General features: G+C 50.8%; 1 long non-coding RNA gene across 2 annotated transcripts; it reads right to left on the bottom strand.

Annotated features, from left to right (window-relative positions):
• Positions 1 to 865: 865 nt before the first annotated feature.
• LOC122095215 lies at positions 866 to 12,606 on the bottom strand. 2 transcript variants are annotated; one of them, XR_006145069.1, is made up of 3 exons: positions 12,573 to 12,606; positions 11,862 to 11,985; positions 866 to 1,074 (listed from the first exon to the last, which is right to left on the bottom strand). It is a non-coding gene; the product is annotated as an uncharacterized LOC122095215 (long non-coding RNA). The 2 variants fall into 2 exon arrangements; XR_006145070.1 differs by lacking the exon at positions 866 to 1,074 and adding an exon at positions 10,496 to 10,578.
• Positions 12,607 to 14,985: the final 2,379 nt, after the last annotated feature.

The raw sequence follows: 14,985 nt of genomic DNA, 5'->3' as shown, positions 1-14,985 counted from the left end.
GAGTGGATTTGAGTTAGCTCACAGCTCAGGATAGAGGACAGGTTTGGGGCCTAGAGTCATCAAAGTTGTTCTGACTAGTAACAACTTACCAAGCAGGAAGGAGTAGGCCTCCCTTCCTCACAAATGCCTTCACTCAAAAAATAAAAATAACAAAAAACAAAAAACAAATGCCTTCACCCCTTCTCGAGGAACCATAAGCACAGATGAAAGCATGGTAGAGATGAGGATGGAAGCCTAAGTTGGGACTCAGTCTGCCAAAGCATACACTGAGTTGTAGAGCAAGAGTCTTCATGCATAATTCAAAGTGTGCGAACTCTCCCCAGCTTCTCCTGACACTCAGTACATTTTCTCCTCAAAGTGCCTACAGGCAGAGGCAGGCAATCGGCAACAAAGGCGAGGCATCCAGGAGCCCTGTCACAGACAAGTGGGACCTGGTATGTCTGACAGGGAAAAGAAAAGGCTAGGTTATGCCTTCTGCTTCCCTCAAAAAATCCTTATCAGAATGTTGACATGATTTCAGTCTACAGGAACTGATTGGCTTCAAAGGCATAAAATGGAGAGCTTAGTGTTGAGGTGTTGCCCTAGCCTATGAAGAGCCCTGAACACAGTATCACCAGAATTCAACAAAGCAAATTGAAATACCTTGGAATGCCTGACAAAATGTCTGTAAGATATATGTAATGAAAACATAAACATGTGTCACACATCCTCTCACCCCCTAACCACCATACCTTATGCAGGACATAGCTGAAAGCTCAGTAAAGACTTGGTGCCATGGATACAGGCCTGGGATGAGCCTAATGTGCTCAAATTTGTTCTGACAGGTATCAACTTACCAAGCAGGAAGGGAAAGGCTTCACCTTGTTCTCCAGGCCCAAGTGTAGACATGAAAGTAAAGATGAATACTTGATGCAAACTCAGAGAAACACCAGTGGCGAGAGCAAGTTCTGATGGGATCCGATCCATCCAGACCATCCTACATTGGTTATACACCATGAACCTATGTTCACGATTCCAAGCTTCCAAGCTCTCCCATTTTATCCTGACACTCTGCGTGTTTTCTTCTCAAAATGCCTATAGTCAGAGGAAGACAACATGTATCAAAGGCTGGAAATCATGGAAAACAACAGCTAGAGAGACAGAACCAGGGCCAAGAGCTGAGGCACTTGCCTAGCTTGTGGGAGGTCATGGAACACAATACCACTGGAATTCACAGACAGTAAATTGAAACACCTTTGTGTACCTAGTAACGTGTAAAAGAGGGCTAGGAACATAGCTTAGTGGCAGAGCGGCCTAGCATGCATAAGGCCCTGGGTTGAAAAATCTGGAAGTGGTGCTGTGGCTCAAGTGGTAGAGTGGTAGCCCTGAAAGAGCTCAGGGACACTGCCCAGGCCCTGAGTTCAAGCCCCAGGACAGGCCAAAAAAATGTATTAAATACCTATGTTATGAAAACAAAAATCTCTTTGTGCTGGTCCTGGTGCTTGAACTAGGGGCCTGGGTGCTCTCCCTGAGTTGTTTTTGTCCAGTGCTGTACCACTTGAGCCACAGCTCCACTTCTAGATGAGCCAGATTAGGAATTGGACATCCTTTAGGGCAGGCCTATTCAGGGCTGGTCAAAACTGGAGCTGTTGCCGACAAGGGAAAGGCCCAGACAAGGAGAAAGCCCAAACCAGAGGCTCAGGGAAGGCACACACCCAGGGAAGGACGAGACCTGGGGAAGGCCGAGACCCAAGGAAGGCATGGACCCAGGGAAGGCCTGGGAGAAGAAAAGGACTCTGGGAAGGGATGGACTCAGGGAAGGCCTACATTCAAGAAAGAATGGGAGGGTTGGGAAGGTGGCTCCGTGGGAAAGCGCTTGCCTTGTAAGCCTGAGGCCCTGGGTTCGATTCCTCAGTGCCACATAAGCAAAAAGAAAAAGGCCGGAAGTGGTGCTGTGGCTCAAGTGGTAGAGCACTAGCCTTGAGGCATGGACCCAGGGAAGCCCTGGACTCAGATATGTGGACTTGCAGCAGCCCAGACCCTGAGCTGTCAGCACCGGATGTGCTACAGAGGCCTAGTGTGGGGCCTGCCTGGTGTGTGGCCTGGTATGGGGCCTGGTGTGGGGCCTGCCTTGTGTGGGGCCTGGTGTAGGGCCTGGTATGGGACATGCCTGGTGTGGGGGCTGCCTAGTGTGGGGCCTATTATGGGGCATGGCATGGGGGCATGTGTGGTGTGGGGCCTGCCTGGTGTGAGGGCTGTTGTGGGACCTGGTATAGGGCCTGGGGTGGAGCCTGGTGTGGGATCTGCCTGGTGTGGGTCCCTTCACTGCTCACTCCCTCTCCTGCCCCGCCCCTCCGCGCTCTACCCCACAAGCCCCGCCCACACTGCTCACTCCCTCTCCCGCCCCGCCCGTGCTCTGCCCCACAAGCCCCGCCCCTGGGCCACTCACTTCCTCTCTAGCCCCCATCTCTCCCGCACAAGCCCCGCCCAGGGCTGGGCTGGCAGTGAGCACTGTCCACGAAGCTCAGTGGCCGCCTCGGGGCGTGCTGCACGGCCCAGGGCCTGGAAGCAGGGAATCGCCCGCAGGCCTCAGCACAGAGGCCTGGGCGCCTGTCCCTTCGGTGGCTGGCGGGGACCAGCCTCGGTGTTGGCACAGCCTGGGGCTCCGGAGGAGGGCGGGGTCACCGGCATGGGGCCCGGGCCTGTATCTGCTTGTCGGGAACCCCGCAGTAGCCCCGCAGTAGCTCCCCGGCCCCGCCTGCTCCTGCACAGCCGGCAGACCCCGCCCCTCCACAGTCCACGCCCTGTTCCCCGCAGAGGCCCGTCCGCCCTGCGCTGAGAGGCGCCCCAGCCGCAGGGTGATGGCCACGGGAGTCGGGGCCCACGGCCAGTCTCGGGAAAGGAATGGCAGCCGGGGAGGAGGAGGAGGAGGGGGTTAGGCCAGCGCCCGTGGGCGGGGCCGGCGGGGCTGGGCTGCGGGGCGGGGCCGGCATTTCCCGCCAAGCGGTGCTAGGGGACGCAGGGTGCGGCTCGCTGGGCGGTGTCTGGGTTTCCTGTTGGGCGGGGCCCTGGGGAGGGGCGGGGCCCTGGGGAGGGGCGGGGCCTTGAGGAGGGCGGGGCTGCGGGAAGGGCTTGCGGGGAGGGGTGGAGCTAGGATTTCCCGCGGAGAGCAGCGCTGGAGTGGGGGGGGGGGGGGGGGGTTGGGAAGGGAAAAGAAAATGACAAAAAAGTCCCGAACCTGTGTGATCCGTCCGTGTACTGCAGCTCAGCACACCTGTGTGGGAGGAGGAGTCCGGGTCTGTGCAGGGGTGAGGGGAGGGGTACTGGGGTCAGGAGGGGCCAGGTGGAGGGGGTCAGGAGGAGGGGCTGGGAGGAGGGCTCAGGTGGAGGAGGGCTCAGGTGGAGGAGGGCTCAGGTGGAGGAGGGCTCAGGTGGAGGAGGGCTCAGGTGGAGGAGGGCTCAGGTGGAGGGCTCAGGTGGAGGAGGGTTCAGGTGGAGGAGGGTTCAGGTGGAGGTGGGTTCAGGTGGAGGAGGGCTCAGGTGGAGGAGGGTTCAGGTGGAGGAGGGCTCAGGTGGAGGAGGGCTCAGGTGGAGGAGGGCTCAGGTGGAGGGCTCAGGTGGAGGAGGGCTCAGGTGGAGGAGGGTTCAGGTGGAGGTGGGTTCAGGTGGAGGGGGGTTCAGGTGGAGGAGGGTTCAGGTGGAGGAGGGCTCAGGTGGAGGAGGGCTCAGGTGGAGGAGGGTTCAGGTGGAGGGGGGTTCAGGTGGAGGAGGGTTCAGGTGGAGGAGGGCTCAGGTGGAGGAGGGTTCAGGTGGAGGAGGGCTCAGGTGGAGGGCTCAGGTGGAGGGGGGTTCAGGTGGAGGAGGGCTCAGGTGGAGGAGGGCTCAGGTGGAGGGGGGCTCAGGTGGAGGAGGGCTCAGGTGGAGGGGGGTTCAGGTGGAGGGGGGTTCAGGTGGAGGAGGGCTCAGGTGGAGGGGGGCTCAGGTGGAGGAGGGTTCAGGTGGAGGAGGGCTCAGGTGGAGGGCTCAGGTGGAGGAGGGCTCAGGTGGAGGAGGGTTCAGGTGGAGGGGGGCTCAGGTGGAGGAGGGCTCAGGTGGAGGAGGGCTCAGGTGGAGGAGGGTTCAGGTGGAGGGGGGCTCAGGTGGAGGGGGGCTCAGGTGGAGGGGTTCAGGTGGAGGAGGGCTCAGGTGGAGGAGGGCTCAGGTGGAGGAGGGCTCAGGTGGAGGGGTTCAGGTGGAGGAGGGCTCAGGTGGAGGTGCTCAGGTGGAGGAGGGTTCAGGTGGAGGGGGGTTCAGGTGGAGGAGGGCTCAGGTGGAGGAGGGCTCAGGTGGAGGGGTTCAGGTGGAGGAGGGCTCAGGTGGAGGAGGGCTCAGGTGGAGGAGGGCTCAGGTGGAGGAGTTCAGGTGGAGGAGGGCTCAGGTGGAGGGGGGCTCAGGTGGAGGAGGGCTCAGGTGGAGGAGGGTTCAGGTGGAGGAGGGTTCAGGTGGAGGAGGGCTCAGGTGGAGGGGTTCAGGTGGAGGAGGGCTCAGGTGGAGGAGGGCTCAGGTGGAGGGGTTCAGGTGGAGGAGGGCTCAGGTGGAGGAGGGCTCAAGTGGAGGAGGGTTCAGGTGGAGGAGGGCTCAGGTGGAGGGCTCAGGTGGAGGAGGGCTCAGGTGGAGGAGGGCTCGGGTGGAGGAGGGCTCAGGTGGAGGGGTTCAGGTGGAGGAGGGCTCAGGTGGAGGGGTTCAGGTGGAGGAGGGCTCAGGTGGAGGGCTCAGGTGGAGGAGGGCTCAGGTGGAGGAGGGTTCAGGTGGAGGAGGGCTCAGGTGGAGGAGGGCTCAGGTGGAGGGGGGTTCAGGTGGAGGAGGGCTCAGGTGGAGGAGGGCTCAGGTGGAGGAGGGCTCAGGTGGAGGAGGGCTCAGGTGGAGGGGTTCAGGTGGAGGAGGGCTCAGGTGGAGGGGGTCAGGAGGAGGGGCTGGGAGGAGGGCTCAGGTGGAGGAGGGCTCAGATGGAGGGGGTCAGGAGGAGGGCTCAGGTGGAGGAGGGCTCAGGTGGAGGGGGTCAGGAGGATGTCTCAGGTGGAGGGGGTCAGGAGGAGGGGGTCAGGAGGAGGGGTCGGGAGATGGGGGTCAGGTGGACGGGACGGTAGAAGGGGGGCAGGGTCCCCTCCTCCGAGCCCAGGGCTGTTTGGGGACAGGGACGAGTGGCCGTGGCGTGGTCAGACCTTGAGGACAAGGGTGCAGGCACAGGCTGAGATCAAAGGCAGCAGCAGATGCCTCCTAGACCTAGGGGACAGGGTCTCCTGGGGGACCGTCTCCTAGACCTGGGGTCAGGGTCTCCTGGAGGTCAGGGTCTTTCTGGGGTTTCATTAATGCTCCTAGGTCGTCTTCTTCAGCGGCCTGAGGTCTGGAGTCAGTGTCAGCACAAAGAGCAGCAGAGGCTGAGGGTGGGTACGGCAGGTGGCTGGCATGTGACATGTGCTGGGGACCCAACCCTGTGCCTCAGGCTGCCCAGGATTCCTCCCAGGTGACAAGAGTGGAAACAGCCGCTGGGCATGTGGGGGAGTAATGAGTGTCCCCACGGAGGGCCTGAGTGCTGAGTGTCCCCACAGTGGGCCTGAGAGCTGAGCCACCCTTACATACAACCGAACACCAAGGTCTTTCATAATGTATACTCTAACATGTACCCTTAATACATACCATAACACATACCTAAACCCTAACACATACCCTAACTGTAACACAAACCCTACCACGTACTATAAATTTTAGCATTTATCATAGCAGTTACTTTTATGTGAACTTTGAACCATACAGTTACTCCTACATATACCCTAGCATGTACCCCAAATGCTCTAATGTATACCCTAACCAAAGATAAAAATTAAAGGATATTCTAACATGTACCCTAGACATTACATGTACCCTAACCACTCACATACTGTAAACTTTACATGTACCCTAACAAGTACCCTAAACTTATGCCAACACACCTCCTAACATGTTGCCTAATCCAAATCATACCATAACCCTGACACATGCCCAAACATGTTCCCTAAATCTAACAAATTATTTTGTCTCCTAATAAGTACTCTATCATGTACTGTAAGTCATACATGTACCAGTATATATACCCTAACATGTGCTCAAACATACCATGTATCCTAGTATGTACTCAAAACATTTACTCATATCCAACAAGTACTCTAGCACGTACTCAAAACCATACAAGAACCCTTACATGCACCGTAACATGTACTCCAAAGTAAACTAATAATATGTTCCTAGCTTTAACATGTATCTTAACCGTAACAGATTTCCCAATAGTATTTTCACTCTAACACACTAAACATGCTCTAGACACTAACCCATATAGTAACAAGAACCCTAACGTATACTCTATAACCCATACATGCACCCTGAATGTACCCTAACATACTCTAACCAAAACCCTAATCCTGACCTTAACATATACCCTAACATGTACCCTAGCCACTAACACATGCTCTAACAAGCATCCTAACCCATACTCTAATACATGTGTCCATCCATACACGTACTCTAACATATACCTCCAACTTACCCTAACATGTTCCTTAACCCTAAGATATACCCTAATATACTGTAACAAATATTCTAATCTACACAGGTACTCTTACATGTGCCCTAACGGGTACCCCCAATGTACCATAACACATATCCTAACATGTGCCCTAACCCTAACAGTAACCCTAACCCTACCCCAATCGAGTACCCTAACTCTTACACATACTGTAACATACCCTAATGTGTGCTCTAACCCTAACCCAGACCATAACGCCAACAAATCCTTTATCAATTATCCTAACTCCAACATATACCCTAACATGTACCCCAACACATACCCTGACACCTATCCTAACATATACCCCAATACATAACAGATATATTAACAAAATGTACTATAAACCATAGTTACCCTTATATGTACCCTAACTCATACCTTAACACAAAAACTAACCCAAACAATACCCTTACACATGCCCTAACGCGAATGGGAACATGTATACTAACGTGTACCCTAACCACTAACACATACAGATACCCTCACATGCACCCTAACATGTACCCCAAATGAACCCTAACACTAACTCTAACTCCAAACCTAAATAATACTCTACTACTGCTCTAACTGTAACACATGTACCCTAATCCTAACACATCATCTAAAACTATATCCTAATTAGTTCCCTAGAACATACTCAAAACCATGCAGGTACCCTTACAAGCACTCTATCCCCAAATGTAACCTAACATATTCCCTAACACATGTCTTAGCATTAACCAAAACCATAACCCTAATACCCTAAAACATGTCCTAACCCTAACACATACCCCATCACATATCCTAACATGAACCCTTAACATTAGCACACATATTGTTATGTAGCCTAAACGATACATGTGCCTAACATGTACCCAAATGTGGGACATAACAGTAGCCTAGGACTTGCCATGACCACTAACACACACAGTAACAAGTACCCTAACACATACAGATACTCTTACAAGCACCTTAACATGTACCCCAAATGTACCCTAACACTAACCCAAACCAAAACACTAAGCAATACCCTAAGACATGTCCTAAACCTAACACATACCCTGATATATACCCCAACACATAATCTAAACATTAACCCATAGTCTGAATAACTCCCTAGCATGTACTCTAAGCCTAGGTCACTTACAAGCACCCAAACATGAACCACAAATGTAACCCAACACATACTCTTAACGCATGTCCTAAAAATAATCAAACCCTAACCCTAACCAATACCCTAACGTATGTCCTAACCCATGTACTAATAACACATCCTTATAAATTCCCTACCCACTAATACGTTGTCTAAACCTTACATATACCCCGAATGTATAACCTGACACATGCCCTAGCACTGGCCTTAGTCCTAACACGCACCTTAACCCTAGCATGTACCCTAAAATGTTCTCTAATATATACCCCATTATACACCCTAACTCTGGCCCATACTTGCATCCTAACATGTACCCTGACCAAAATCCATACAACTAACCCTAAGATTTATGGTAAACATTATCTTGTATTCTAACAAGTACCCTAACACATACTCCCAGTGATCCTTACGTGTACCCTAACATGTACCCAAAGTATACCCTTACACATACTCTAACATGTGCCCTAACCCTAACATGTACCTTAACCCTAACAATCCTAAACACATACCATAATTGTACCATGTATCCTAATGTATACCCTAACCACTAATACATACAAAATCAAGTAGACTAAGAGTACTCTAAACCATAGAGGTTTATGTGCACCCTAACATGTACCCCAAACCTACCCCAAATTCATGTACCCTACTCTGCATTAAATCCAAACACTATCTTAACATGTTACCTAACATGTACCCCTGACCCATACTCACAACCCAACATGTGCCCAAACCCAAACTCATACCCTAACATATACCCTAAGCCACTCAGCAATCTTATGCCTCACCTTAAACCATCTGCTGACCCAAATCCATACATAACTGCATAACTAATACTTCCTACAATCCTAACGCACTCCCCAAACCTATATTAGCCCTTTACTAACAAGTTACCTAAGCCTCAATTGTTCCTTACCCACTTTGAAGACCAATCCATAACATAACCACAATCCTAACACATATCACAAAGATCTTCCCAAACTCTGAACCTAACTTTTACATGTATTTTAACAGTAACCATTTTCCTAATAGTACTTTATCACATTAAACAAACTCTAGACACTAACACATATGGTAACAAATACCCTAAAATATACTCTACATACAGGTATGTACCCAAACATACTCTAACCATGACCTTAACATATACCCTAACATGTACTCTAATAAGTATTCTGACATGTACTCTACAAGTAAACTGTAACCCTAACACATACCCAAATGTGTACTCTAATACAAACATTTAAATGTATCCTAACAAGTACTCTAACATGTACTTCAAGTATTACATGTTCCCTAAAGTGTGCACAAAACAGGTAACCTTACATGTACCTCAAATGTATAACAAGTACTCAAACATGTACTCTATAAAACCTAACCTTAGCCTGACCCATTCCATAATCCAAATGCTAATCCTTTCCATAACTCCTAACTTCACCAGATCCTTAACCCATTCACAAACCATAATCCATTATCTTTCCGTAACACTTAACCCAAACTCTAACTTAGCTCTTCATACAAACCTGCTCTGTGTGGCTAATGAAAAACCCAGCACCTGATCTAACCTATTTCTGAACCAGAACTACAAACTTAATTAAAACTCACACCCTGAGTAACCCTAAAAGCACCCAAACTTACCCCTGCCCTTAACATCAATGACCCTACACCTCTACCCAATTCCTCAACAACTCTTCCTTAAGCTTATTCTTTCCATAGCTGTAGGGAGTTGGTCAGAGTTACTGGATGTGTTAGATACACACTAAATGTATGGATTTGAGTTAGCTCAGAGCTGATGATTGAGGGCAGGGTTGGGGCCAAGAGTCATCAAAGTTGTTGTGACAAGTATCAACTTACAAAGCAGGAAGAAGTAGGCCTCCCTTCCTCACAAATGCCTTAACCCCCTTCTCCAGATACCAAAAGCACAGATGAAACCATGGTAGAGATGAGGATGGAGGCCTAAATAGGGACTCAATCTGCCAAAGCATACAGAGTTGTAGAACGAGATTCTACATGCATAATTCAAACTGTCTGGACTCTCAACATTTTCTCCTGACACTCAGTCCCAAAGTGTCTACAGGCAGAGGCAGGCAACAGGCAACAAAGGCCAGGCATCCAGGAGCCTTGTCACAGACAAGGGGGACCTGGTATATCTGACAGGCTAGGTTATGCCTTCTACTTCCCTCCAGAGATCCTTATTAGAATGTGCCATAATTCCAGTCTATAGGAACTGACTGGCTTCTGAGGCATGAAATGGAGGGCTTAGTGTTGAAGTGTTGCCCTACCTGTGGTGAGTCCTGAACATAATACACTGGAATTCACCAAAGCAAACTGAAACACCTTGGGAATGCCTGATGTCTGTAAGATGTACATAATAAAAACATAAACATGTGTCACACATCCCCTCACCCTGTAACCTCCAAACTCTATACAGGACATAGCCAAAAACTCAGTGGAGACTCAGAGCTGAGAATGCAGGCCAGGGATGGGCCTAGTGTGGCTAAAGGTGTTCTGACAGGTACCAAGGTACCAAGCAGGAATGCATAGGCTGCCCTTCCTCACACATATGTTCATTTCCTTCTCCAGGCTCTGGGATGGACATGACTGAAAGCACGAACGAAAACTTGCTATAGATGTACTGATGAAGGTGAAGATCTAAGTAGGGTGTGAGTCTGTGAAAGCAAGTTCAGGGAGGGGGTGTCAGTCAAGCCGCTTCTACACTGGGCCATACACACAGATTCTACACTCACAATTCCAAGTGTATGGACTATACACATTTTCTTCTGCTACTCTGCACATTTTGCTCCCAAAGTACTCAGTCAGAGAAAATCAGCACACAACAAAGGGCAGGCATGTTGGAACTGCTCCGCAGGTGTGGAATCCTGTATAGCTGACAAGCAAAGGACAAAATAGTCACAATGAAGCTCCTTTCTAGAAAACTGACATAATACTAGTGTAAAGGAACTGATTGGGTTAACGGACATAAAGGGGTGAGGCTCAGTGTTGAGGTACTTGCCTAGATTGTGGGGAAACCCTGAAACACAACAGACTTTAACATGACCAAAAAATAATTTAAATACAAACGTAACTGCTGGGCACAAGTGGCTCTTACCTATAATCCTAGCTATGCAGGAGGCCAAGATCAGAGGATCATGGTTCAAAGCCAGCCCAGGCTGGAAAGTGTGTGACATTCTTATCTCCAATGAACCACCAGATACTAGAAGTGGCACTGTAGAGTGTTAGTACTGAGTGAAAGAGCTCAGAGACAGCACCCAGGCCCTCAGTTCAAGCTCCAGGACTGACTAATTACCAACTTTTTCCAAACATCCCTCAGCCCCCAACCCCACAGGCACTGAAAAGCACATGACCAAAAGCAGAGCTGAAAGTGCAGTGAAGACTCCAAGGCTGGGGTAGGGGCTTAGGGTCACTGAAGTTGTTCTGATAGGCACAAACTTACCAAGCAGGAAGTGATAGGCTGCCATTCCTCACATGCCTTCACCCCTTCTCCAGGCCCCAGGACTAACATGAAAGTATAGATGAAAACTTCATGCAGACTTAGAGAAAGACCAGCTGCCTGGACAAAGTATGAGTTCATGGGAGCAAGCTCTGATGAGGTCCATCCCACATGGTTCCACACACCATGAACCTATACTCAGAATTCTAGGCTCCCCACAGTTTATCCTGATACTATGTGTTTTCTTCTCAAAGTACCCACAGTGAGAGGAAAACAACATGCATCAAAGTCTGGATAAAAAGGGCCAGGGCTAAGAGCTGAAGTACCTGCCTAGCTTGTGGGAAGCCATAGAAGACAAGTGGCCAAAAGGAAATAGAATCCCTTTGTATGCCTAATAAAATGTGTATCAAACCTGTATGATGAAAACAAAACTATTTTTGTGATGGTCCTGGGGCTTGAACTCAGGGCCTATTATTAGAGATAAAGAGCCTCAAGGATGTTTCTACCTGGGCTGGGTTCAAACTGCAATGCTCAGCTCTTCACCTCCTGAGTAGCTAGGAAAACAGGCAGGAACCACTGAGACCTGGCAAACACATTTTCCACAGACCCTTCACACCCTCATCCTCTATGTTCTCTCCTCTATGTTCTCCAAAGCAAGATTTGTTGAGGCCCACCCAGCCCATGCTACATTAGGCCGTACACGCAGACCCGGCACTCACCATTCCAAGCTTCTGAACTCGTCCCATTCTCTCACTGCAGCACCAGAGGTCAAGAGAAGTCTCAGGAGAACAAAGAATCAGCGTCCTGCAGGCCCTCCGCTGCTGAGCAGGATCTGGAGTATGGCTGAGGAGAAAAAGAAAAAGCCATCTCAACCACACTGTCTGCTCCCACCTTCTGCTACCCGACCCATGTCCTAAGGAGATGGATCTCAGGCCAGGCCTGAGGCAGTGATGGTTTACTCGTAATAACCCTGCCAGTGAGAGCTTCCCCCAGGCACAGAGAAAGATAACAAAGGAGTTTTACTAATGGGCCTGCAACTGCCGCGTCCTGAGCTCCGTCAGAACCAGGAGCAGCTGCAACCTACAAAGAGCAGGGTTTTGTTTTCTCCTTCCCACAGGTGTCAGCTCTCTGCAGGCCCCTCGGCTCCTCAGGCTCTCTGCCTCTCGGCCGGCCCCTCAGCGGAGCCCCGCCGGCCTGAGGAGACCCTCGCCGGCCAGAGAAGACTCTCGCCGGACTGAAGAGACCCTCGGCCGGCCCCTCAGCGGAGCCCCTCCGGCCTCAAGAGAACCCTCGCCGGCCTGAGGAGCCCTCGGCCGGCCCCTCCCGCCGACCTGAGGAGACCCGCCGCCGGCCTGAGGAGACCCGCCGCCGGCCCCTCAGCCGAGAGCCCCCTCCGCCAGCCAGCCCCTCGGCATAGGCGGAAGCCATACCACACTTCTCTCCCGCGCGGCTCCACAAACCCCGCCCTGCGCGGCTCACCTCCTCTCCCTAACCCCGCCCCTCTCCCGAGCGGCTCCACACACAACGCGCTGCGCGGCTCACTTCATCTCCCTAACCCCGCCCCTCTCCCGCTCTTCTCCACAGACCCCGCCCTGCGCCGCTCACTTCCTCTCCCTAACCCCGCCCCTCTCCCGCTCTTCTCCACAGACCCCGCCCTGCGCCGCTCACTTCCTCTCCCTAACCCCGCCCCTCTCCCGCTCTTCTCCGCAGACCACGCCCTGCGCCGCTCACGTCCTCTCCCTAACCCCGCCCCTCTCCCGCTCTTCTCCACAGACCACGCCCTGCGCCGCTCACGTCCTCTCCCTAACCCCGCCCCTCTCCCGCTCTTCTCCACAGACCCCGCCCTGCGCCGCTCACTTCCTCTCACTAACCCCGCCCCTCTCCCGCTCTGCTCCACAGACCCCGCCCTGCGCCGCTCACTTCCTCTCCCTAACCCCGCCCCTCTCCCGCTCTTCTCCACAGACCCCGCCCTGCGCCGCTCACTTCCTCTCCCTAACCCCGCCCCTCTCCTGCTCAGCTCTTCCCACAAACCGAGAGGGTGCAGTGACCACTGATTCCCACCGGATGGTGCTCTAGGCGTGTGCACCATGCTCCCTTTCTCAGGACCAGAGGGTGCAGTGACCACTGATTCCCACCAGATGGTGCTCTAGGCGTGTGCACCGTCCTCAGGACCCAGTGTCCTCCCACAAGCCCCGCTCGTGGCCCTCACTTCCGTGCTCCACTCTTCGGGTACTCTGACCCCACCGGCCCGGCCCTTCTTGAGCATCAGCACAGGAAGGTGTCCGCGCTCTTTGACCTCTCACCTTCCACAGGGCCCCGAGGGCCGTGTGTGCACACACAGCTCACACACAGATCACGCAGCTAGATGCCCGTGTGTACACACACCTCGGCACAGGCGATGCCAGCACCGAAGGAGACGCGCTGGTTACACACTCACCCTAGGAAGATGCAGAAACACACACACGCCCCTAGGGGATGTTCACCCTCCTAATCACACGGAGATGGACAGAGAAAACAAAATAGGATCGACTTCACCGAAGTAGTGTGGATATGTTTGTTAATTTTATGTAATAGTAATAAGGCAAGGAAACAAAACTGAAGCTCCCGGCAGGGTCATATATTAGTGTAAAATGTTTTGGCAATCAATCTAGTGGTTCTTCAACTGGTTGAAGAGCTACTGTAAGACACATAAATTCAACTCTAAGCCTATATACCGAAGAGAAATAAAAACATATGTCCATGAAAATATATAGAAACCTCCTTCATAATATCCAGTCTACAGGTCTTTGCTTGACATGGATTCTATATGGTGGAAAGCAGAGGAGACATTGCAGTGACCTCCACAGAACAGTTTTCATGCTGCTTCATAAACTCATGGTGACCCTCATTCTTCTGTGTTTGGGTATTTTCAAATACTTCTGCCCCGGGAGCAAACTTCAGAAGCCAGACAATTACTTCAACTAAACTGTGAGGCTAAAGGGGGTGTGTAACCAACACATATCAATATGGCAGAAGTAAGTCCACTAACCTCAGGCACAAAGACACAGGTCACTCTTTGCATACGCAATACTTTCTCTAATCACCTCAGAACAAAGCCCTACACATGTGCTGTCCAAAGTGTCCTTGTCTCTGGTTGTTATCTCTAGGTGTCTGCAACTGAACTCTGTACTTACCTAGAGCTAAGCAGGCTAGCCAACCACACTGCCTTTATTTATGCCAGAATGGGGCCACCTTTTACCTTTTCTCTACACAAATACCTGTGGCACAGCTATTCAACTTTCCCTACACATCTTAGGACATACTTAACTACTCTATACAATACTATTCTGTACTCTTTAGTACTACTTAACATTTTTCTGTACTATTATTACATATTGTTTAGTACTATTATTCCATTCTAAAATATACACAAATGCCCAAGTTCATACATTTATAGTCATGTCCTTTATATCTGTACTATCATTAACTAGTAATGAATTTACCACTTACCCTTTCTTAGCTCCCTTTTGTACAGCAAGTGAATTAGCAACTTGTGCAAATATGAGCATTCCAAAAATGATACACACTTCTGAGTCCTAAATTTTTTTAATATTTTCCCAACTACTAAAACATTATAGACATAATGGTCTGTGGTATTATATAGATAGATATACACACACATATATTTATGTATATGCACTTAGCTAATAGTGTTTAACATTTTTGCATCTGGGTGCAGGAATAATATGTCCTGTCATGTTCCTTGGAATATTCTTTTCTCAGTTTGGTATTAACATCTTATTGAACTCATAAAATTGGGGGGAGTCTCTGTTCATCACATTTTGTTTCTAACTTAAAAGAAAT

Source organism: Dipodomys spectabilis, unplaced genomic scaffold, assembly GCF_019054845.1.
Source record: "Dipodomys spectabilis isolate Male_0828 unplaced genomic scaffold, ASM1905484v1 ptg000340l, whole genome shotgun sequence".
NCBI classification, from domain to species: Eukaryota; Metazoa; Chordata; class Mammalia; order Rodentia; family Heteromyidae; genus Dipodomys; species Dipodomys spectabilis.
Note: the sequence above shows the minus strand (reverse complement) of the source record. Positions and strands in the feature narration are given on the sequence as shown.